General features: G+C 39.5%; 2 long non-coding RNA genes across 4 annotated transcripts; one reads left to right on the top strand and one right to left on the bottom strand.

Annotated features, from left to right (window-relative positions):
- On the top strand, positions 1–21074 carry LOC118494611. Of its 3 annotated transcripts, none has more exons than XR_004896723.1 (3): positions 1–40; positions 5533–5688; positions 21039–21074. It is a non-coding gene; the product is annotated as an uncharacterized LOC118494611 (long non-coding RNA). The 3 variants fall into 3 exon arrangements; XR_004896722.1 differs by lacking the exon at positions 21039–21074 and adding an exon at positions 16518–16552; XR_004896724.1 differs by lacking the exon at positions 21039–21074 and adding an exon at positions 8103–8130.
- On the bottom strand, positions 5540–17342 carry LOC118494610. Its single transcript, XR_004896721.1, has 3 exons — positions 17333–17342; positions 12165–12170; positions 5540–5698 (listed from the first exon to the last, which is right to left on the bottom strand). It is a non-coding gene; the product is annotated as an uncharacterized LOC118494610 (long non-coding RNA).
- Positions 21075–24634: the final 3560 nt, after the last annotated feature.

Here is a 24634-nt window from a genome sequence, read left to right as displayed (position 1 = left end):
TGTGTGTGTGTGTGTGTGTGTGTGTGTGTGTGTGTGTGTGGTGACGTCATAGCGACCGTAACTGCATGCGCATCTCGCGGGCATGGCGTTGTCGTCGCGGGCGGACGTGACTGTATAGGGGGCGTGTGACATTGTTTTATTTAGATGAATGAAGGTGTTAAAAATGTGCTGTTGGACCTATGATTAACGGATAAAAAGCTAGGGGGTAGGTTTATGTAGGCAATTCGTCATAAAGGGTGTGGTTTATGTGCTTTAAAAGCCTTTGTTTCTTGCAGTCTGGTCACTTTTTTCTCCACTCGTTTTTTAGCTAGCTAGCTAGCTTGCTCGTTTTTCTCCACAGCTGTTTCTCTACAATCAATGGTGCTTTTTCTTTTTAATTCTTTTGGTGAAAGGAGGAATCATCTTGCAGTCATGTCTACACTGGGTAAATAGATTTAAAAAGCAAATGTCCTGTTTAAACCTATTCTAAGATAAGTCAGGCAAACATTTATAAATTAAAAATGTTTTTTTTTTTTTTTTTGTTGCCTGTATGTTTATCTAGTTTGCTTCATTAAGTAATTCCACAAGGAGTAATGTTGCTGTGACATTTGATGATACACTTATTCAGTAAGGTAAAAACATTGATATCGTACAACACCTTTTCAGTATAATTTGATTGTGTGGCTATGGCTGTATTTTCATCCATTTTCATGTGTTGTTTTTGATTAAAAAAAAAAAAGAAGATGTGGAGACGCCATTGACGGATCAAACACACTGTTTCTTAAATCAACCTGGGTATCTATTGGGAAATATAAAGCCTTATCATTCTGAGAGGAATAAGAAAGTTGAAAACAGGTATTTTGTGGCCCTATTTTCTATTTCCAGCATGTAGAATTATCACTGCTTAATTTATCCATGTGGTTTTTTAGTTAGCTAACATTCTAATCGTTGTTTGTGTGCAGGCAGCCTAGGCCTCAGGAACAAAGGGTCCGAACGGGGGATGGCATTTCACTAGAACACTGCGCGGAACTCCATTGCAATGAGGAGCAGACATCATCATTAAATAGATATAATGATGTAGGTATTGTCATCAAACCAAACTGGCTAGGGAGGAAGTATAGGAAGAGGAGTAATCTGGTGAGTTGGAAAGAAAAAAGTAAAAATAGGGACGTTGTATTTTAAAAAAAAAAAAAAGAAAAAGAAAAAGGTTGTCTTCTCATAATGATACGTTGTGTTTTCAGACATCAGAGTCAAACCAGGGAGTTTTCCCACCCAAAAGATCCCACCCGGTCTTTTTTCAAGCTGATCCACCCTTGAGCGTGATATTAAAGGGACATAACACCGTAGATAACAACATAGAGGTAAGAGCTCTTTTGCATCTAACAGAATATATATTTAGCCATTGTGTTGGAAATCTTTTTTTCTATGTATATTGTTAAAAAACTGTTTTTTTTTCTCTCTGTTACAGCCGATAAATGCAGTAGCCTCTTTGCTGTGTCAGCATCCGTTGGCTGCGGGGGTGGTCACACCCGAGGTCGAGGTGTTACATTTACCACAGAGTGGCTCTGTTGATCGTGGACAAAGCTTTTGTTCTATACAAAGGGGGAAGGTGTTAGAGACCTTTTTACATCGGAGAGAGGTGTTAAACCGCCCAAACCGGCTAGGGAGGAAGTATAGGAAGAGCGCTATTGTGGTGAGTTGGAAAGGAAAAAAAAAAATAGGGATGTTGTATTTTTATTTAAAAAAAAGGTTGTCTTCTCATAAAGTTACGTTGTGTTTTCAGACATCAGAGTGCCAGCATCCGTTGGCTGCGGGGGTGGTCACACCTGAGGTCGAGGTGCTACATCCCACACGGCATGGCTCTGTTGACCGTGGACAAAGCCTTTGTTCTATACAAAGGGGGAAGGTGTTGGAGACCATCGAGAGAGCTGATGAGAGCCAGACAGCAGACAACTTTTTACATCGGAGAGAGGTGTTAAACCGCCAAGACACCAATGTGTTGAATACTCCACCCATTATCCATCAAAGACCACCAGCAGAGGTATGTGAATGATAGTAAGGAAGTCTGGCTGCGTGTGTGTGTGTGTATGTGTGTGTTTGTTTGTTGCATTATTTAACCAAATATGTCATTAATCCCTACCAGACAACCCTTGCCGGAGTAGAAGAACAAGAACAAGGAGGATCTGAAGACCCACTTCTATCAGAAGCATCGCATGCATTGTTCCCTCCGAATCAGGACGCATGGCTGTGGGCTCACGATAATAACGTAGGTGATTTAAACTGTTGTGAGACCCTATATGATAACGTAGGTGATTTACACTGTTGTGAGATCCTATTTGAATACATCTGTAGACTGGAGAATGGTAGAATTGAAGACAACTGTATAGCAGACACTCCCACCATACATAAACAACTTGATTCATTCAGACCCACTGTAACTGCGGCAGATAAATGGTGTGACAAGGTTGATACCACAGTAGCCACCCCTGTAAATAGATTAGATGTTGATAATCAACCAGAGCGTAGTTATATCACAAAGAATCTTTTTGATCCGTGTGTAGCCGTAGGAGTGTCTGTGCAACCCACAGTGCTTCAGGGTGAATCATTTTTCAACTATTGCGCTGAAACTTCACTCCGACAACCTTTGACAGATGCACGTTGTGAACAATTAGAATCCAAAATAGATAGTCTTATGAATAAAGTAGAGGCCTTACAAACAGCTAGGACACAATTGATTGACATAGTTGCAGCACTTGGGCAGCGTTAACCAGACAGGGGAGATCGCTTGAAGCAGCCGAGGAGCGTTAATTGCAGAGAGCGGCCACTCTTAATAGACTGTTTACACCTGTGATATCAATATTTCAAAAAACCATGACAAAGAAGTAATAAATCTGTCACACGGTGTGTAAAATATAAAAAAGATAAATAAAAACAGATTAAATGTAAAATGGCACCACCTTCCAAAAATGTAGATTTGGTGTGTGAGGAAGACTATATCCGTGCAGGGTGTAATCATGATGCATATATACAGTTGTGTGAGAAACAGAGAAAAATATTCGATGTTGTGCTGAGTGAGTTAAGTAATGATGACGCTAGTCATTCTTGACACTTCCCCGCTGTCAATTCCAATTCAAGCACCAGAAAATCCATGTAATATTCGTCCCAACATTGTCGAAGCCCCCGCAATCCTATATCAAGAATGCTCTAGACCACCCTGTTTTGAGAGGGGTCACTCATCAAAACGTATCCGTACAGAGGGCTGTATCGAACCTCAGCCGTCGACAAGTGCATTTGTGATACCTCCAAAAAAATACTCAGGTGACAGTACAGTGTGGAGAGGGCAGAGTATCCAGTGTAGTATCTACAATAGCATCCAGAGAGATTCCTTTTTTTAATGCAACAGAGTTTCGCCAAGATGTTGATCTGCGAAATATCGACTTGTCCAATATTGATAGCGTACCAGAACAAATACACAGTACTCTAACAGGGTTAATTGACAGGGCCTTAGACACTGCAACACAGGACAGTGTTTTAAATGTAGAGCTGAGGGGTGCTGCTTTAGCTGCCCCTATCCAAACAGTGCTGACCTCAAAAGATGAATATGAACGCTATGCAAAGTAACGACACCTCATTGACCGATGATTCTTTAGAATTCATTGTGACAATATCACGCAATATGTCGGGTGGGAGTGGTCGGCGAAAACTGATGAGTGTATGCTATGATGAAATACTCTCTGCAAAAGGTAATGCGCTATATAACCCAATGAATAGAGATGACAATGAGAATCTATGTTTCGCTCTCTGTCTGGCTCATTACGTAGACTCGAGGATGACTAAAAGTGAGAAGATAGATTATGCAAAGCAGCTACATAGGGACCTGGGGTTTGAATGTTCGCATAAGGTATCGTTCTCCGATGTTGACAGATTTCAGAAACATTTGAATATGAAAATTGTAATATTTCATCATGCGGCCGGTCGTAAAAAAACAGATCTTCAAAACACATGATGAACAGCATGTGAAAACAGAATTGCTGTATTTACATAGTGATCATTTCTATCTCATTGTAAACAAAACTTCCTTTTTTGGCACTATGTACGTGTGCGGTGCGTGCTACAAAGCCTACGACAACCCATTGGACCACCGCTGTAGTCTGAGGTGTAATGTATGTCTCGCGCCTTGTATACCGGGGAAAACTATTAGGTGCACCGATTGTAAACGCATATGCAAGTCGAAGGAATGCTTTGACTGGCATAAAATATCTGGTGTGAAACATCGCCTCATACCTTTGCTCAAATATTGCGATGCATGTCACCTGACTTACTGCGCAACGAAAAAAAATCACACGTTTGTAGACTACCGAAATGCCCCCATTGTGGAGAGCACGTGGTTGATGCAACGCACGAATGCTATATACAGCCCGGCAAAATCACAGAAAGTAATGATAAGTACATCTTTTACGATTTCGAGACAAGGTACCACGAGGGCCGTCATGAAGCACGGGCCTTGGTGTTGAGCAAGGCGCGCGGCAGCTCGGGCTTGTTTTTGCGCATCGTGCCCACCACGGTGAGGCGCCTCTCGATGAGCAGCTGCCGGGCCAGCTCGTAGGAGGTGAAAAAGTTGTCGCACGTCACGTTGCGCGGACCCCGCAGGCCCTCGGCCACGTCCAGCACCACGCGCGTGCCCAGATTCCTCTCGGGCTCGCCGACTTGCCCGTGTACATCTGCATGTTCCACGCGTAGCTGGAGGCGGCGTCGCAGGCCACCCAGGACTTGAATCCGTACCTGGCGGGCTTGCTGGGCATGTACGGGCGGAAGGAGCATCGACCTTGTTGTCGTCGTCGTTGTTGTCATTGTTGTCGTTGGAGGTGTTGGAGGTGGAGTCTGACATCTCTCCATTAGTGCATTGTTGGAACTGTTGGAATTGTTGGGTCGTTGTAAATTATGGAGTGTGGTCTAGACCTACTCTATGTTTAAAGTGTCTTGAGATAACTCTCGTTATGATTTCATACTCTGAATAAAATTGAATTGAAAAAGTGAACAGGGAGTGATTTCGGTCCCACCCTCATTTGAAAAAAACTAATTTAATAATTTAACTAACCGGGTGATGTCACCTGTTCGCAGTTCCATCCATCCAGCTGTTTTCGCTGCTTCTAGAGGTTGTGATGTCAGCTGACTCAATCTGGAAAAAATAATGTGAGATCATTACACTTGATAGGGCATCTGCGTCGGACAACTCTCCTCCGTCTGTGGAATGGACCTGCGAGTCCTCCGTCTACGAATGGGGCGAGCGGCGTGTCTGTGTCTGCGTGGCATTGTCAAAAAAACTACCTGATGGGTGTAACGGGGATCTATTCATAAACTCTCAAGACAATGTTCTGTGATGTCACTGATGATGTCACAGTTTATGTAATACATCATCATCATTTATGATCTCACAGAGACAACATACCTTGATGTCTTTGATGATGTAACATGCTGCATACATCATCAGTGACATCACAGAACATTGTCTTGAGAGTTTATGAATAGATCCCCGTTACTCCCATCAGGTAGTTTTTTGACAATGCCACGCAGACGCAGACACGCCGCTCGCCCCGTTCGTAGACGTAGGAGGACTCACAGGTCCTCCCATGTCCACAGACGGAGGAGAGTTGTCCGACGCAGACGCTAGGCAACACTAATAAACATGCATTTTTAGGGCCCGGACAAGTATAATGATCTCATTCTTTTTCAGATTGACTCAGCTGCTTTGAAGACTCAGAGAAGCACCGGAAACAGCTGGATGGATGGAACCAGAAGCATCACCAAGTCAGTTAAATTATCAGTCAGGTCCTTGTGTTTTCTCGCCTCTCATTCTTCCCTGGATTTGGGTGGCACCTAAATCATGGTTGCAGCTGCTGCCGTGGTCCTGCTCTGCGCACTGCTACACCCTGCTACACCTTACTACACCCTGCTACACCCTGCTACAACTTGCTACACCCTGCTACTCCCTATCACACCTTACTACACCCTACTACACCCTTCTACACCTTACTACACCCTGCTACACCCTGCTACTCCCTACTATACTCTACTACACCCTACTACACCTTGCTACACTCTGCTAGTCCCTCCTACACCCTACTACTCCCTGCTACACCCTGCTACACCCTACTACACCCTACTACACACTGCTTCACCCTACTACACCCTGCTACTCCCTGCTACACCTTACTACACCCCACTACTCCCTGCTACACCTTACTACACCTTAATACTCCCTGCTACACCCTGCTACACCCTTGTGACGGGGCGCATGGCTGCCGTCACGCTAGGGATGCGCTACCTATTTTCTCTCAGAGACTGAATGTAAATGTTGCCTGTATAGGTTTATTTAGCGTGTTCATATGTTCTGTTAATTACCGCACACTGTTGTCAAATAATCTGTAAACCTAGTCATTTATCAAATTCCTCAGTTATCCTGTAGCTTTCTTGTGTACACATTTAACACTTAACATCTAATACTGCAGTGATTAAAATGCTATAGCAACATCCATCAATACATAATTTTCTATTGTTTAAAACCTTACAGTTTATTTCACAAACATGTTCAGTTACAATAATCACACAACACTTGTTCCTTTGTTAACTAGGGTCGTTTATTGAGTTTAAAAGTTAACAGAGGGTAACATGATTTGTCTTACCAGCATGTGCTCTCTTTGTTCTAAAGGAAAGTTTGCTGCGATCCTCGGGTTTAAATGGGTCTATGACTTCAGGGGTAACAGGAAGTTAACCGGCATTTTAAGTATTACATTTTGTAGCCATCAAGATATCTTGGGGCTTTGTCTAATTTGAATGTGAATCATATAAATGATATGCTGTAAATGTCTAGCTTCTTAGATATATTAATTTTGCTGTATGGAGCCGTTTCTGTCTATTCACCTGAGCCACCCCTGCATTGTATTATGTTGGTATGTTCCAATTTGAGGGGTAGGGCTTCAGGCTATTGACCCTTTGCACATGACGTCACGCTCTACTCGCGCGAATTCTGAACGCCATGACGGACGGCGGAAGAGCTATGCTGTAGACGGACGGCAAGCCAAATGAGTACGTGTTCGTGTTCGTTCCTGTAATAAAATGGTTATTTCTTGTTGTGCGGTGGGCTGTGCCAATAGGCAGGATAAAGCCAATACATCCTTTTATCGGATACCATTTGATGTGGAGAGAAGGCAGCGATGGGTTGCTGCCATAAGCCGAAAAGACTGGCAGCCCTCCAAGTACTCCAGGACTTGCAGCCATCATTTTTTACAAGGTAAGACTCATTATTTCCCAGTTACTTGTACTTAATTTGTGTAATACCACACCGTACCGTCATCCATGTCCAGATCGAGATCCAGTCAAATTATCATTTGTAACATGAGTAGCCTAGTAATAGTGTAATAGTCAAGTACCAACTAGCGTGATAGGGCTGTGCAGTCTACCCATTCACAAACGTAGCCTAATGTCAGAAATACACTGATCAGTGTCTCAAACAGTGTCATCTGTATTTCGGTGCCACTTGAATACCTGCACTGCTCTCTGATGCTCTGAAAACGGACGTTAGAGGCAGCTGAAATATCGCCGCATGTCAGGCTAGCTAGTTAACACTACACTTGGCAGCAGGTCACGTTAGCCTAACGTTAGCTAGCAGCTGGAGTAAACACGGTTAAAATGCTGACCGCTAAACGGTGTAAAAGTTTGACTGTATTATGATGGTGTAGCTGCCGTTTTCTGAAAAACACACTTGAATCTCGCCTCGCCAGCCTCGTGCTGCATTTAAAGTTATTATGAAATACACTTTTCCCATCCAGTGGTTGTTTTTGTCGTTTACCAGCAATTCACTGGTGAAATAAGTCATTGTTGTAAGTTATTGTTATTACATTATTAATCAGTCATTTCATTTTGACCATATGGCCTTAGCAATAAACAAGCCGTTCTTTAATGTGTGGTTTTGTGCTCCTTTTTTAAAAAAAAAAATCAGGACAGAAGAGTGAAGACCCTTTATCCCCCGATTATGTGCCATCAGTGTTTGCACACACCAAGTCCCCAGAGATGCTGCGAACCCTGGGAACTCAGTGAAGTATGAGGTCAGAGAGGCAATGAAGAAAAAAAAGCGGCGGGAGTTTTCCAAACGCGAAGCAGCCAGGGCACTCCTCAATCTCTCAGCTGAGATGAATGTGTTAAGTGAGGCTGAAGAAGAGATTGTAGAAGAGGCTAGTATCAGTGAAACTAGTGGCAAATGTGATGCAATGTGCCAAACAGACCTCACGTCAGACTACATTGAGTCGCTTGAATTTGAGTGTCAGCAACTCCGGGGTGATACCTTTGCTCTGAAGGAGAAGCTGAAGCCCTCAGATCTGGAACAGAGCACTTTTGAAAACACAGACAAACTTAAAACATTTACAGGACTGCCCAACTATGAAGTGTTTATGGCAATGATTGATCTGGTAACACCATTACTTAAGGATACGGCAAACATGACTATCTTCCACCAGCTATTGTTGACATTAATGAGGATCAGGCTTAACCTTCCGATTGCTTTTTTGTCATATCTGCATGTCTACAATTTCAAGAGTTTTTACAAATGTCATTAATATACTAAATGACAATTTAGTACCTGTGTGTGTGGTATGGCCTGAAAGAGATGATGTTCAAACATCTCTGCCGATGTGTTTCAGAAAGTCATTCAATCATTGCATGTCAGTAATAGACTGTTGAAATTACCACTGACAAACCTAAAGATTTGAAGGCAAGGGCACAGACATACTCTCAGTATAAATCGCACAACACCATGAAATACCTAATGGGTATAACATCTCCAAGGGCTGGGGTGGGCGGGCAACTGATGCTCACATTACAGCAAACAGTGGGTTTTTGGATAGTCTCCTACCAGGAGACTTGATCCTAGCAGACCGTGGCTTTAGGATTCAGGAACAAGTTGGCTTGTACTGTGCAAGGGTTGAAACTCCTGCCTTTACATGGGGGAAAAAACAGCTGGGCACTGTTGAACTGGAAGATTCCAGAAAACTTGCAGCAGTCCGCATACATGTTGAGAGGGTAATTGGTCAAGCACGATCCAAGTACAGAATGTTGCATGGACCTGTGCCCATTAGTCTTCTAATGAAGTCATCAGAAGAAGAGTTCACCTCTCTTGACAAAATAGTTAGAGTGGCATGTGCCCTGACGAATCTGTGCCCCTCAGTGGTGCCAATTGATGAACTGATCTCACTATGTTTTAAATCAGTTCTTCTTTAACAAAGAGGTTTCAAAGTTAAATGTATTTATTTGAGTAACAGTTCCAAGTGTAAATAGTTGTACCAGTATATTATAGAGCTGGGTACTGAATTTAATACTTTTTAGACACAGACCGAATTGCTTCTAAAGTATCGAGTATTGAAAAATGCCTTGTCATTCAATACCAAATTTCAATAGCTAAGGAGAAAATCTCATCAGCGTCTAAGCATGCAGCATGCTTCCACCAAGATCTAATAATGTCTGTGATTGGCTAACATTTCATGTTGTAAAGACATGCAGGGAAACTCTACGTTATGCACAGAGACGGGGCTCACATAATGTGAGCTGAAAAATAAATGAAAAGATTTCTGCAGTAATGTTGTAATTTATTTTTGTTTATTAAAATTGGTATCGAAAAAAGTATCGTTTAGGGACCGGTATCGAAGTCACGGTATTGGTATCAAAAATGTTTTGATGATACCCAGCCCTAGTACATTAACAATCAAATGTTTACTTATTAAAATCAGCTAAAATGTAACCAAGTACTGTTGTTTGATTATACATACACAACCAACATTTAAATCATATTAATTATTCTTCATAAACACTTTTAAGTGTTTTTTAATAAACAACACTTCAAAAACTAAAATAATAAAAGGTAAAGCATATAGTTGGACCTACTACTCCTCCAGTCCTTGTGAGTCTGTGGACTGTGTTTTGTCTGACAGCAGTCTATCTGGGCATGTATATGTCTTTGCCAATAACTCAGATAAAATGGCTGACTTATAGAAGGCCTCGACATTCTGCACTGCTACTGTAAAAAAGTCAGCATCAGGCAAAATCCTCTGTACGAAGAAATCAGATGTAGACCACACCATGAAGTCGCAGAACTTCCGCCTCGTCACAAACAACAGGGCTTGCACCTGGGAGTGGTATTGATGATCTCTGTTAAGTGCATATGTACCATCTATGTTCTCAATGCAGAAATGTTTATTTTCAGTGGCGCTGAGGACTCCGGTGTCTTTGACACAGTGTGGGCACTTGATCTCCAAAATACCATCGCCGCAGCAGGAGCAGGACAGCAAGGCATCTGGAGATGCTCCAAGGTAGGGACGGGAGGGATCAATGTGGAGACCGGCGTAACGAACACTCAGGTCCTGATGCTGTTGTGCAGCATAAGTCTCATACGTCTCTCTGGCTTTTTGTTCATGTTCACATCCCCATCTAACAATTAGAAAAAATATGTTATTAAGTTATCGTAGCTCTTTGAGTGCCCTTTACATTGGATTTCTTCTCCCATTTCCCTAAGACCTAGTACATAGCACATTATATTCTCTTGTATCATATTCTATCACAGACTAGTTTAAAAAGGTGTCAATGAAATATAACAGGAACATTAGGAATAACTAGAAAATGCATTTCCTGCGGAAAATGCGTGGGAATGCTGAATAGCTGAATTGCTAAAGCTAAACTGGTTGAATAGTTTAAATCAGTAGGAAGAAGTTGAAGTAGTGAGAGTAGTTGAAAAAGTGGAAATCGTTTTAATACGTATGAATTTCATTAAAAACTTAAAAGCTTATGCTAAACTGAACTGTTGGCTTCAAAAGTTGAATAATGACAAAAGACGTAGAACATTGTGAGGTCTGAGTATATTTTCAAACCGATAATCACTCACAAATGCAGAAATATGAAACAAATAGTACGAAAAATCTGAAAGCTTAAATGCACTACACGCTAAAAAAATCAGGAAACTTGTTAGAGTTGGAAGCTAAACTGCATTACCCAAGTGAAGAGCTAAAATACATTGTTAGAAAAGCTTGAAGCTGAACTGTAATACTGTCAAAGATGAAATGAATTACCTAAAACGGCTGGAGCTGCTACCCCCGCGACCCGTTACCGGATAAGCGGACGAAGATGGATGGCTGAAAGAAGAAATACTTTGTATTATTATCAGACACTGCATAGAACGAAAAAGCATCAATTTAGCTGATATGAGATGTGAAATATCAGGTGAAAAGAATGGGGCTGAACAAAAGGAAAGAGAGGACAGAGAGAAGGAGAGAAGAGAGGAGAGAAAGAGAAAGAGAGGAGAGGAAAAAGAGAGAGCCAAAATAAAACATGAATAGCTGAATTGTTAAAGCTAAACTGGTTGAATAGCTTAAATCAGTAAGAAGAAGGTGAAGTAGTGACAATAGTTGAAAAAGTGGAAATCGGTAGAATGAGTATGAATTTCATTAAAAAGTTGAATAACACCACTAATGTATAAAATAATTTATATGTTATATAATATTTTATCTGAAATTATGAATCAGTATGGAAAACTTACAAATGCTGTGAGAAACATTGATGAAAATGCAGAAATATGGAACAAATTGTTTGATCTAAACTGCTGAAAAACTTGAACTGAACTGCACATGAGTTAAGAGCTGAAATACATTTTAGAAAAGCTGGAAGCTAAACCGTAATACTGTCAAAAGTGGAAGTTTCAATGAATTGACTAAAAAGACTTATTATCAACCATATCCATTGCATAGAACAAACAAGCAGAAAGAGGAAAAACAAAAGGAAGCACCTTCCTTTAAAAAGGAGAGGAAAAAAGGAAACAACTTTCTATCTATAGCTGTCAGTTGAAACACACCCTTGGAGGGATAATGGGTTAAGTGATTACCTCAGGGACATATGAACTGATGTACCTCAGTGGGATTTGAACCCGGCTTTACCACACCAAAGGGATGCGTCATATCCACTACACTATCACCAAGCATGGCTGGCAAATGGTCCTTCAGCTCTATATGTGTGTCTGTGTGTATGTATATGTGTGTGTGTGTGTGTGTGTGTTTGTGTGTGTATGTGTGAAAATTGTCAGAGTTGGAATGGAAGCTAAACTGCATTACCTAAATAAGTGAAGAGCTACAATACATTGTTAGAAAAACCAGAAGCTAAACTGTAATACTGTCAAAGATGAAAGTTGAAATGAATTGCCTGAAAAGGCTGAAAGAAGAAATACTTTGTATTATTATCAGACATTAAACACTGCATAGAACGAAAAAGCATCAATCTAGCTGAGATGAGATCAAAGGCGTAAATCCCAGGGGGTGGGGGGGGGTCAGGACCCTCCTATCTAAGGGTTGTCCCCCCCTAGAAATATCATAAAAACAATGCTGTGTATTGTAAATAACATAATGTCGTATTCTTAAAATATCTGTGTAAGTACTAAAACAATACAAACCCCAAAATATGCTTTTTAAGTTTAGAAACATTTTGAGTCCCCCCTCCCTTGAATCATGCCTGCTGTACGTCAGGACTCGCATCGGGTAGTGACAGGAATGTAGCGGTTCAAGGCTATTTTATTCACATTAAACATCGGATGAAGTTTTTCTTTTCTCAAAAGCAAAAAAAACCTAACAAGAAAAACTGAAAATACAAGACAGAAAGAAAAAAGCAAGAATAAGCTAAATAAATACAGTGTGTGTGTGTGTGTGTGTGTGTGTGTGTGTGTGTGTGTGTGTGTGTGTGTGTGAGTGCGTGCGTGCGTGCGTGCGTGCGTGTGTGTGTGTGTGTTATTACGTATTTTTTCTCATATATCGTTACATTTACATTTCTTCATCATAGTAAAATACTTCATTTAATTTCGCATTGTGGGTAATTTTGATGAAGCGAAAATATTAAATAGTATAGCCTATAGGCTATACTATTTAGGGCGTGCTGTAACCTGGCTGTGCCATATGGCAATAACACAGCATTGCTGTAAAAAAAACGTGACTCTGTCAGTTACTCAGACCATCCAACTGAATGAAATGCGTGCTATTGGTGGATTTCTGGAAGTTCGGTAAGTTTGGTTTATTTAATATTTATAGGCCTAACGTTAATCCAACTTGTATTAGCCTATAATGTTTCATGATTTTACAACTTTTAGTGTGGGGTTGCAGCCAGCTAACGTTGCATCTCCTACCACACCGAGTCAACTAACCTTGTCACGTTAGTGTAGAGCTTAGACCAGTAAACATCTAGTAGCCTACTATAAGATCATTTATGATTTATTACGACTCATAAACAGACAATAACTTTTTCGGCGATCATAATTTAATATAAATCGGTATTAACTTTAGCTGCATGTACATTTGTTAATGGTGTTTCTCAGATATTGCTATCTTAACGACGCAGGTAACACATTTATAACTGCTGATTCATTAAATCGGAGTTCAACTGAAAGCCAAATTAAACGTTAGCAGAATTACTATAAAAAGAAAATGTTTTTGTCAGGTCGCAAACATTATCAGTGTCTGATAACCAATGTTATGTTAATGTTGTTTTATTATGATTAGGTCACTGCAACCCAGGCAGACATTGATCAGATGGTAGCCTACTGCACTGCTCTCCGGGCTGAACTTGTAGGAAAACTCTTTCGGCGATCATTATTTAACATAAATTGGTATTAACTTTAGCTGCATATAGTGTTTACAAACTTTCAAACATAATTAATCCCATCTATGTTATATGAACTACTTTTTTCTTACCGAGTGTGTGAACTGGTGACTAAGATGTAGCCTTATAGCTTGCCTTTTCCTATAGCTAGTAGTCCTGCATAAAAACTTTTCATGAAACTTTTACAGAAGCAACAGTAAATGTAACTATGTTAATGTCAAAAAATATATAAATATTTGAGTATTTACTAAAGAAATGATGAATGATTAACTGAACAGCCAATCTTGTAAAACATGTAACATTTAATTAAACATCAACTGAATGTAGCCTATATATATATATAACAACAACAACAACAACAACAATATAACAACATTATTAACAAACAATAAATCTATAAAAACAACATAAACTAAACAGACCTAGCCAACTTAATCATGCATCTGCCTCGCAGGCCTCTGCCTCAACAATTCTTTTGCCTGACAATTTAATTTTTACATAAAAGGGCAGCTTGGTTAATTGTTCTTCCAAGGGAGACCACAGGGCCTCCTCAATTTCATAAACTACATCTCCTTCCTCCACCAAGAGCTGCAGGAACCCGGGTTTCCCGAATCCAGTGGCTCCCATCGCACTGACCACAGCCATTGTGACGGTGTCCTGGACGGAGGAAATGAACATCTTAGCACAGATTTCAAGTTCATGTAATCAAAATGTTTGAAATAAAACATCCATCCTCTGCAAGAGTTCATCAAAGTCAATAAACAATTGTGTGGCCTAAAAATCATAACTGCACTGGTGATTGAAAATATGTTTCTGTTTTTGTTATTTTCTTGTCATTAATATTCTTAAATGTACTGAACTCATCCACTGCAATCTTTAAGAGATTAGGCATTCAATCCTCCTCCCTTTACTGAAATATTCTCCTTTATTAAGTCAATGTAAAAGTGATCGGTAAAAAATACTTTTCTTGTTAATAGATGGATGGCTACAAACTTGTCTAAATGTTTATGGCTAGAAATAAAAAATAAGGAATTGCATGTATTTACTACTTTATTGAAATATTTATAGAGTGTTAACTATTTGAGATTTTTTATTCTTCATATACGTAGCCTACTCATTACATATGTTGTGTGTATATGGTATATTTAAATTAACAATTAAATAATCAATGAAAAAAAAACCTCAAGGGCTGTACAGGCCGTCGATTGTAGGCGAAATCCATATGGGGATCTGTTGCCTTTCAAATGGGTCAGCCTGGCCTGCTGACCCAACTCCACCGCGAACATGGCCGCTTCCCTCCAAAGATTTATTGAAGCGCGATGTTTGTCCTATAAAAAAAATAAGGAAAATATATTATTTGTATCCCTGTAATATACAGTAATATCCCGTAATATTCCCTTTAAATACAAAATTACCACAGCATTTCTAGGCTATATGTTATGTAGCCTATAAGAGATTATAATAATAACAAAAAACATCCCATGTCCAGTCAGTTGAGTAGGCTAGTGTGTGTACGTTTTGTATTTCGATTTGATATTATTTCTGTAATTCTCAATGACCAGGCTGCGACAGGATATCCCACCCTTAACAGACTGACTTCAAGAAACACTGTCACAGATATCAGTCATTTTAAACTATGACACATTACACTACAGGACCACCTTTCAAATATTGGTATTCTTTTTCGTCTGTTTAGCAAGAGGCAGCCATATAAAGTCTCCATAACTCTTTTTTCTCTTTCTGGAGCTGTCCATGGTTCTGAAAGTGAAGCACAACTTCCCAAACAGTATCAGTACTTTAATATCTACCTGCTCCAATGAGATGGTCTTTAGGGGAACTGTTTCCTTCCCCACCTGGACCCGTTTTATGGCTGAGACCTGAAAAACAAGGACAATGTATTAATGTTAAATAGGTTACACTTTTTATTGGCTACTTACAACACATTTTACTCACAACACCACAATTAACATAATGTTGTTTTTTTAAATTAATTAACTGACCTCCACAACCTCTCCTTGGATGGTGAGAAGCCCCTCTGCCCTTTCAGCTTCCACTATTGCCGTGGTTACTGACGTAGGGCAGAGGAGCTTCTCCGCCTCTTCCCTTAGTGCATCTGGCACTTGCAGCGGTGCAGAGCGAAAAAACTGTGTCTCCTTAGTCACATTAATGGAGTACGGTGGCGCCTGGCCCCGCAGTGCGTACCCCCTCATAATGTAGCTGCAACCACTACTGACTTTTGAGGCAAATTCCTCATATAGTGTAATTTTTGTGAGGGAATTTCCGTCAGACAAAATTACAACAACATTTTCTTTAGAGACCAAGGGTCTCACCACCCCGTCCTCGAAAGACCAGGAGAGCACTCTCTTTTCTGGTTTGCTATTAACCGCTACAACATGAATAGGCGGGGGCCTGTAGTATGGGGTCTCCGGTCTACTTTTCAGAATTTTATTCAAAGCCATTCTGAAACAAATAAACACAAAAAGGAAATAAACAAATTAATATGACAGAAAGAAGAAGACAGCACACATCAGTAAAATAGCTTACAGCCTCAGATTTATGGACTATGTTGAAGGCTACTATCAGCTCTGTCAAACTGCGACAGTTTTCCTTTCATGTTCCCGCCACTGAAGCTTCTACTTTATCTCCAGTCTTTTTATCGTTCAATCCTGAAATGGCGGCTAATAGGTCTACGCTTATGGCAGCTAGTAGCCTAGCCTATACCGTTGCCTACACCGGTTTAAAGTCCTCTCACATTAGGCTATATTTTATATTTATGTTGTTATTTTTGTCCAAAATGTCATTGCACATTTAACAGCCTAAATACTACGCATTTATTAACTCCACTCTCATTAAGTTTTAAGGTTAAAAAAAAAAAAAACATTTGTTAGCTAAACAAGAGAAGTTAGTTTACTAATTTAGTGAGCTATTTTTGTTAAAGGCTTAACACAGAAAAATGATAAATAGGCCTACATATTAGCCTAATATTAACACTTAATATTGGACAACATTGTCTGTATAATAACTTGTGAATTAGTAGGCTATTAGCTATTTTTGACAAGAGGAAAAAGACACATACCTTTCTCTCGGAAGTTTTCTATCAAACTGTATCTGTTGAATGGGATGTTCTGATTGCTTTGATGTTCCTGCTTTGATTCTTCCCGCCACTGACGATTCTCCTTGCGCGAGACATAGCCTACTGTAAAATCTGTCAGGACGTGTGAGTGTGGCTGCGGCTCTATCTATCTATCTATCTATTTATCTATCTATCTATCTATCTATCTATCTATCTATCTATCTATCTAGTAAAATGTGAATGAATGCATACTTAATTTCGAAAATACAAAAAAATAGCCTAAGAAAAAAAAATGAAAATAGCCTAGGTTACAAAGTATATTTCATGTAATTGCATAAATACAGTGTATTAAAACAACAAAAGTCAAGGTGCCACTCCAGATCAGTGCTTTAAAAATAATAATAATAATAATAATAAATTATTATTATTATTATTATTATTATTTAATAATAATAATGACGCTGTTTAATTTCCCGATGTATGTGTGACTTCCACATGCAGGTACAAAGTATTATAATAATAATAATAATAATAATAATAATAATAATAATAATAATAATAATACTTTGTACCTGAAGTCACACATACATCGGGAAATTAAACGGCGTCATGTCTGGATTAATAACATCAGCTGGCGGACCGAACAGCAGCCTTCGGTAATGTTTTACTGCCTTCTCCAGGAAGGAAACTTCACGTCTGGATATCTGCCACTTCCAGCGCGACTTGAAGTACAGATCATACCCTTTTTTAATTGCAATAAACAGATACAAAGTATGCTGCAATAACAACATCATGATGTTGATTAGTAAAACGTCTGGAATCATACTTTATAAGGTCTGTCCACAAGATGACAAGCAAACAACTTTTAAAATTCTTGTTTTCTGGATGGAGTTTGGATCGATCATGGCTCTGCTAACATTGGAGCTGATCCATAAACAGCAACAGAGATATACTTTGAGAACTTACTAGTAGATAGGTAGGCTAGTAGTGTGTGTGTGTGTGTGTGTGTGTGTGTGTGTGTGTGTGTGTGTGTTTATGTGTTTGTTTGTTTGTTTTGTGTGCGCGTAAGTGTATGCTACGTGTGTGTGGGTGCGTGTGTAGGTGTGTGCGTGTGTGTGTGTGTGTGTGTGTGTGTGTGTCCCAGAGAGACAGAGAGAGAGAAAGGGAGAGAGGGAGATGGAGAGAGAGGGAGAGGGGGGGAGAGAGAGATAGAGAGGGAGAGAGCGAGAGAGAGAAAATGAATAGTTGAAATAGTAATAACTGTAATACTGTCAAAGATGAAAGTTGAAATGAATTGCCTGAAAAGGCTGAAAGAAGAAATACATTGTATTATTATCAGACAATAAACACTGCATAGAACGAAAAAGCATCAATCTAGCTGAGATGAGATCAAAGGCGTAAATCCCAGGGGGTGGGGGGGGGTCAGGACCCCCCTATCTAAGGGTTGTCCCCCCCTAGAAATATCATTAAAAACAATGCTGTGTATTGTAAATAACATTATGATGTATACTTAAAATATCTGTGTAAGTACTAAAACAATAGAAACCCCAAAATATGCTTTTTAAGTTTAGAAACATTTTGAGTCCCCCCTCCCTTGAATCATAGTGGTTTGGTCCACTGCCTGCTGTACGTCAGGACTCGCATCGGGTAGTGACAGGAATGTAGCGGTTCAAGGCTATTTCATTCACATTAAACATCGGATGAAGTTGTTCTTTTCTCAAATATAAATGATGCTAACTAATTAATAAATTAGTCATGACAAAAAAGTTCACTATGTTAGTGTAATATAATGTAATGTTACCTAGCTTGTTGGATATAAATGCAGCCACTACAACTAAAGTTAACACAGTCATATCATCAGTTCAAATACAAACAAGCGTGATACAATGTTCATACTGATAATAATAATATTTCAAATCATTCAAATGACAAATGCATGTACAAAAAACAAACAAAAAGTACCAAAGAATAAAACTTGGAAATGCCCTCTAACAGTCTGTAAAGATGATAGCTGACTTTAACAGATGAATAAGAACACAAAGAAAAAAGGAATTGTACCTAATACCAAAAGTAAGTGAGTGAAACATATATTAATAACAAACTGGTTACTGGCAAAACCAAATTCCATAATGCCTAAACAGTAATTGTTTTGTACTACTTCTACATCTGTCATTTATCTGTTAGAAAACAGATCACGAGGGAAAGGAAAGGTTGATATGAAAAATAAATGCATTATATTAATTGTGATAAAATAAAAAAAATAAGCATCCACTTCTGAGGCATATAAGTTAGATATTAATAAATAAATTAAATTAAATTGTTGTCATACTGTTTAGAAAGGAAGCCAGTGTGCCCGACGGGTATGTTCCAATGGTTTAGAATATTGTTGTTGTTTTTTTAAATAAATAAAAAGAACAAAAAAATACAATAAAACAATTCTTGCAAAACCAAAATCCATAGTGCCTAAACAGTAATTGTTTTTCTACTAGTTTTGTAAGGCAGGGCCCAACAATATACAGTGGTGTGAAAAAAGTGTTTCCCCCCTTCCTGATTTCTTATTTTTTTTGCATGTTTGTCACACTTAAGTGTTTCAGATCATCAAACAAATTTAAATATTAGTCAAAGTTAACACAAATAAACACAAAATGCAGTTTTTAAATGAAGGTTGTTGTTATTAAGGGAAAACAAAATCCAAACCTACATGGCCCTGTGTGAAAAAGTGATTGCGCCCTAAATCTAATAACTGTTTTGGCCACCCTTAGCAGCAACATATGCAATCAGGTGTTTGCATTAACTTGCATTGAGTCTTTTACAGCGCTGTGGAGGAATTTTGGCCCACTCATCTTTGCAGAGTTGTTGTCATTCAGCCACATTGAAGGTTTTTCAAGCATGAACTGCCTTGTTAAGGTCATGCCACAGCATCTCAATAGGATTCAGGTCAGGACTTTGACTAGGCCACTCCAAAGTCCTCATTTTGTTTTTCTTTAGCCATTCAGAGTTGGAATTGCTGGTGTGCTCTGGATCATTGTCCTGCTGCAGAATGCAAGTTCCCTTCACCTTGAGGTCACAAACAGATGGCCGGACATTGTCCTTCAGGACTTTGTGGTAGACAGCAGAATTCATGGTTCCATTTATCACAGCAAGTCTTCCAGGTCCTGAAGCAGCAAAACAGCCCCAGACCATCACATTACTGTTATTATGTTCTTTTTCTGAAATGCGGTTGTCTCATCAGTCCACAGAGTATTTTCCCTAAGGTGTTGGGGATCATCAAGTTTTCTGGCAAAAATGAGGCGAGCCTTAATGTTCTTTTTGCTCAGCAATGGTTTTCGTCTTGGACCTCTGCCATGCAGGCCATTGTTGCCCAGTCTCTTTCTTATGGTGGAGTCATGAACACTGACCTTAACTGAGGCAAGTCAGGCCTGCAGTTCTTTGGATGTTGTTGTGGGGTCTTTTGTGACCTCTTGCATGACTCATCACTGTGCACATGGGGTTAGTTTGGTCAGCCAGGCACTCCTGACAAGTTATGTTTTTACTTTGTTTACTAGTGTTATCTTTGTCTTATATTTAAATTTGTTTGATGATCTGTAACATTTAGGCTAAGTGTGACAAACATGCAAACAAAATAACAAATCAGGATATTGTTCCCATCAGTAGGCCTATGTCCTATCAACTAAACTAACTGAAAATTAAATTAAATATATCAATTGTGATAAAATCAAATGGCTCCATAGTGTATCTTTCAATATACAACATTGTTAAGGTCGGCTTCACTCTGCCTGCGTGGCGTGAGCGTGGCGTTTCTGTTGCGTGTCAGTTGCGTGGCGGCTTGCTTGTCACATGAAAAATAGGCGGCAGTCCTATTTCTAGCATGCACACGTTTTCGGTGCCCATGAGACACATGAGTGGTGTCACGCAGGCAGTGTGTAAGCTCTAACCTGGGAACATGGGAGCCGAAATAGGAACGGACACGCCACGCAGCTGACACGCTCAGGCCACGGAGCCAGTGTGCAGCCGGCCTAAGCCCTACCATTAAAGGCTTTTTACATGGTTGTTAGACTGAGGCTAATATCCCATGTTTGGTTCAAGCTGCAGTCGCCCTGTACTGACACTTGCTGTCATTTTATCCCAACATTTAGCTCAGTTTACTGAAATCCCACCAAATATATATATATATATATATTTTTTACATCTGTCCTCTCTTCCAGATTCAGTTAGTTCAGATGCATGTAGCAACTAAAGTAACTGAAAAGTTTCCCCCTTCAACTGGCATATATCTGTTAGAAAACAGATAAAGAGGGAAAACTGAAAGGTGAATAAAAAAAATAAAAAAAGATATGAATTGTCCTGAAACATAAACATAAGCATAAAATGTATTTATAATATAAGGTGGAGATAAATAATAAAAATAACTACAAAAGTATTGGTGTCATACTGTTGAGAGAGGCAGGTAGGTCAGTACAGTATGTTTCAATGGTTTACAATATTGTTCAACCCTACAAATAAAGGCTTTTCACATGGTTAGACTGAAGGCTAAAACCCCAAGTAATGTATCCCGACATTTAGCTCAGTTTACTGAGCCTCAAAATAATGCAGGGTTATCCTTGACTTTGAAGGAAGATAGGGTTAGAGTCACTTGATTGTCTTCTGACATGATTGAAGTTCTTGACTAGTTCTTTTGACAAGGCTTATTTAACCAAGTCATGTGTTTTGGGCATTCTGAAGACAAAACGTTCAGCTTTGATTACACCGACTTAAATTTAAACACTGTGACACCTTTTCAGTAGGGTTTAGATTAGCCCAAGGCCCAGTTTACATGTGAAAATCCTTTAACACGCCTACCAGCTCAAACCCCACACTAATAATTATAATTTTTGTGATATATATTCCATGTCGTCCTTTCCATTTCCTTCTGTGTGTGTGTGTGTGTGTATATATATATATGTATATATATATATATATATATATATGCATGTATTTATTTTATATATATATATGTATTTTTTTTTCTGTTGTGTCCTTTCCTTTTCCTTCTGTGTGTGTGTATATATATATAAAAATATATGTATTTTATATATATATATATATATATATATATATATATATAATGTATTTTTTGTCTGTTGTGTCTTCCAAGAAAATAGAGAAAGAAGGAAAAGGAAAGGATGACATGAAAAATAAATATAAAATAAATAAAATAAAAGATATTGTGATGAAATACAAAATAAGGTTACATTGTTCGAATTAGACAAGGTATTGTTGTTGGCACAAACCAAAACTCTTAACAGAGCATGGTGTAATTGTGAAGATGTAAGGGGCTGTAACATTGTGACCTTTGATGATCCAGGGGCTGTGGAACTGCTGCTTTCAGGTATCTGGCCAGTCTTTGGTGGGAGGACAGCATCACTTTTGTGACGTTGACGAGCAGAGGCCTTAGATGGAAAAGTAATGCCAACAGTGTTTTTGTTAGATTTTTGGACAAAAAGCGAATTTGTACTAAGTTAATAAAAATAATAGTTACCTTTAAAACTTGTTTAGGGCAAAGTGTAATGCTGCACTCAGGAGGCGCTGTCTCTCTGACAGCGTAAATTTGGTTCCCCGCATCAGTTCACCTGATCACTCGCCAAACGTCAACAGTAGGTAGGCTCTACTGAACTGTGCACAGCATTGGATGCAAAGCTGTGGACGTAGGAAAATGAAGCAGGTCCTGACAAGAGAAAATAGAAAGTTGTTGTAATAAACTGCAGACCATGCAAAAAACATGTTCAAAAGTTACATAATACACAATAATTTAATACCTTGAACACTGCTGCAAGGCAACACAACATTTCTGTCCAGTGCCATTTTACACAGAGTAGTTTAGGAAGGCTGCATGGGGTTCAGCTTCTTGTCATGTTTAGCCTTCTTTATAGTCCTGATTGTCTCCACTGTGTGAAGTGGAGTGATCACAGCAGAGGCAGACCTGCAGCAAAAAGTTCATTTAAATGACAATGTACTGCTAGCTGTAACAACGGTGTTGCAAAATTGCTGCGTTATTACAAAGTGAATACAGGAATAAAGACACAATTAAAGCAATATAGAAAGCACATATGAAATTAGAATCATTACCTTCGGGTGTGAAGACTCTTCAGCGCTGTCAGGTAGAAAGCAGGCAGTGGTGGTCCATTGTTTCAGTTTTTAGAGCCAGAGATAATGTGAAGCAAAGGCAGACTGGTGTTATCTCATCCTCTGCTTGGAAGAATGACTGGCACTAGCATGAAGGTTAAGGTGTCCCTGTGTGGTCCAACAGTGATTGTCTGTCCATTGTTGATTGACAGTTAAGCTGCTGCTGCTGCAGCATCTGTTGTTGGTTGTTGTCGTTCTTCACAGTGATGAAGGAGGTGAGGCCATAGCTGGCGGTGTCCTCACAGAGGACACAGGAGAACTGTGTCTCTCGTCCAGGGGAAAGTAAACGTAATGAGTTATAGTCTATAACAGCCACCCACCCTGAAATTGGGTGGCATGTAAATGTGGGGTTTCAGCTGGTAGGTACCAATACACCAGAAAGTGCGTGTTACATATAGAACACGTACTTTCTGATGTATTTCTGCTAGCGTAAATGATAGCAACTGTGTACAATGCTGTACACAGCTGCTGAATGTTTAGGGCTGTACTTGGGATGTACAGCCCAATATATCTTGTAAATATATCTCATAATAATATGGTTACCTGAAACAATTATGACCAATCACATTATCCAATACTGCCAAAAATGAACATTACCAAACAAAATGAGACCAACAACAATGAGGTATCCTAAAAAAAAAAAACACAACATAATGCTCAGTGGATTTTTGACATCTGCAAGCAAATAAGACACCTTTAAATTATTAGACCATAATGTATTTTATCATTGCAGATTTCATTAATTTAGTTTTTTAAATCAAACTGTTATCACTTTTGGTATTAGGTACAGACCTTTTTTTCTTTGCTGCCATCTTTATGGACTGTTAAAGGACATGACACAGTATACAGGATTATGATAACTGTAATACGTTCTCATCACACCAGAGTGGAGACAATGCTGCGGTTTAGAGATGAAAATGAGGTCCAGAAGTGTGTTCTTATCTGTGGTGGCAGCAGTGATGACTTGAACATATCCCCGGGACTGAAACAGCTCAAGGATTGGCTTACTTGCGTTGGATAAGTGATTCTCGTTGAAATCCCCACAGACAATGATAGGGTGGCAATCCATGACCTCCAATGAGTCCAACAGGCTTCCCAGGTTTGACAGAAACAACGTCACACTGTAGTCCGGAGGTCTGTACACAGCTGCAATCAAAGCACTCACTGGGGCTTCAACCTTCAGAGCCAAAAACTCAAGGTCAGTGACATTATGTATGTACTGTTTTTCATGTACTTGAATGTGCTCTTTCACATAAACTGCAACGCCACCACCACGTTTGTTGGCCATCTGTGGAACATTTGTGTAGGACAGGTGTCTGTTGCGTTTGAACATAGTGTAGCCCTCTAAATGGAGACTGTCTGCAACAAAGGAGCCTTGTAGGTGAGTTTCTGTGAGACACAAAACATCTGCTAGACACAGTTCATGGTGGCTCTTGATGTCATTCACGTGGCATGGCAAACCTTCTGTGTTATGGTGAACAATGGTCAGAGTGTCATGTCCGTTCACAGCCTGTGTGATTTTGAGAAGAGGCATCATGTCATCCAAATTGACTTGTCTCATGGTCCGTAGGGCTCCAGTGATTTGTGGGTTGCCATATATTTTACTCTCGTCCATATCCAGCATGTGCAGTCCGCTGAGAGAGGTCACTCTGCTGACAGCTACGTAAGCCATGCCAGGTTCAAAAATGTGTTTCAGTGACACTACAGCTGATGTCCTTGTCATACCTTGAACCTTATGAATCG

Source organism: Sander lucioperca, chromosome 2 (genome assembly GCF_008315115.2).
Source record: "Sander lucioperca isolate FBNREF2018 chromosome 2, SLUC_FBN_1.2, whole genome shotgun sequence".
Lineage (NCBI taxonomy): Eukaryota > Metazoa > Chordata > Actinopteri > Perciformes > Percidae > Sander > Sander lucioperca.
This window is presented reverse-complemented; position numbering and strand designations above follow the sequence as displayed.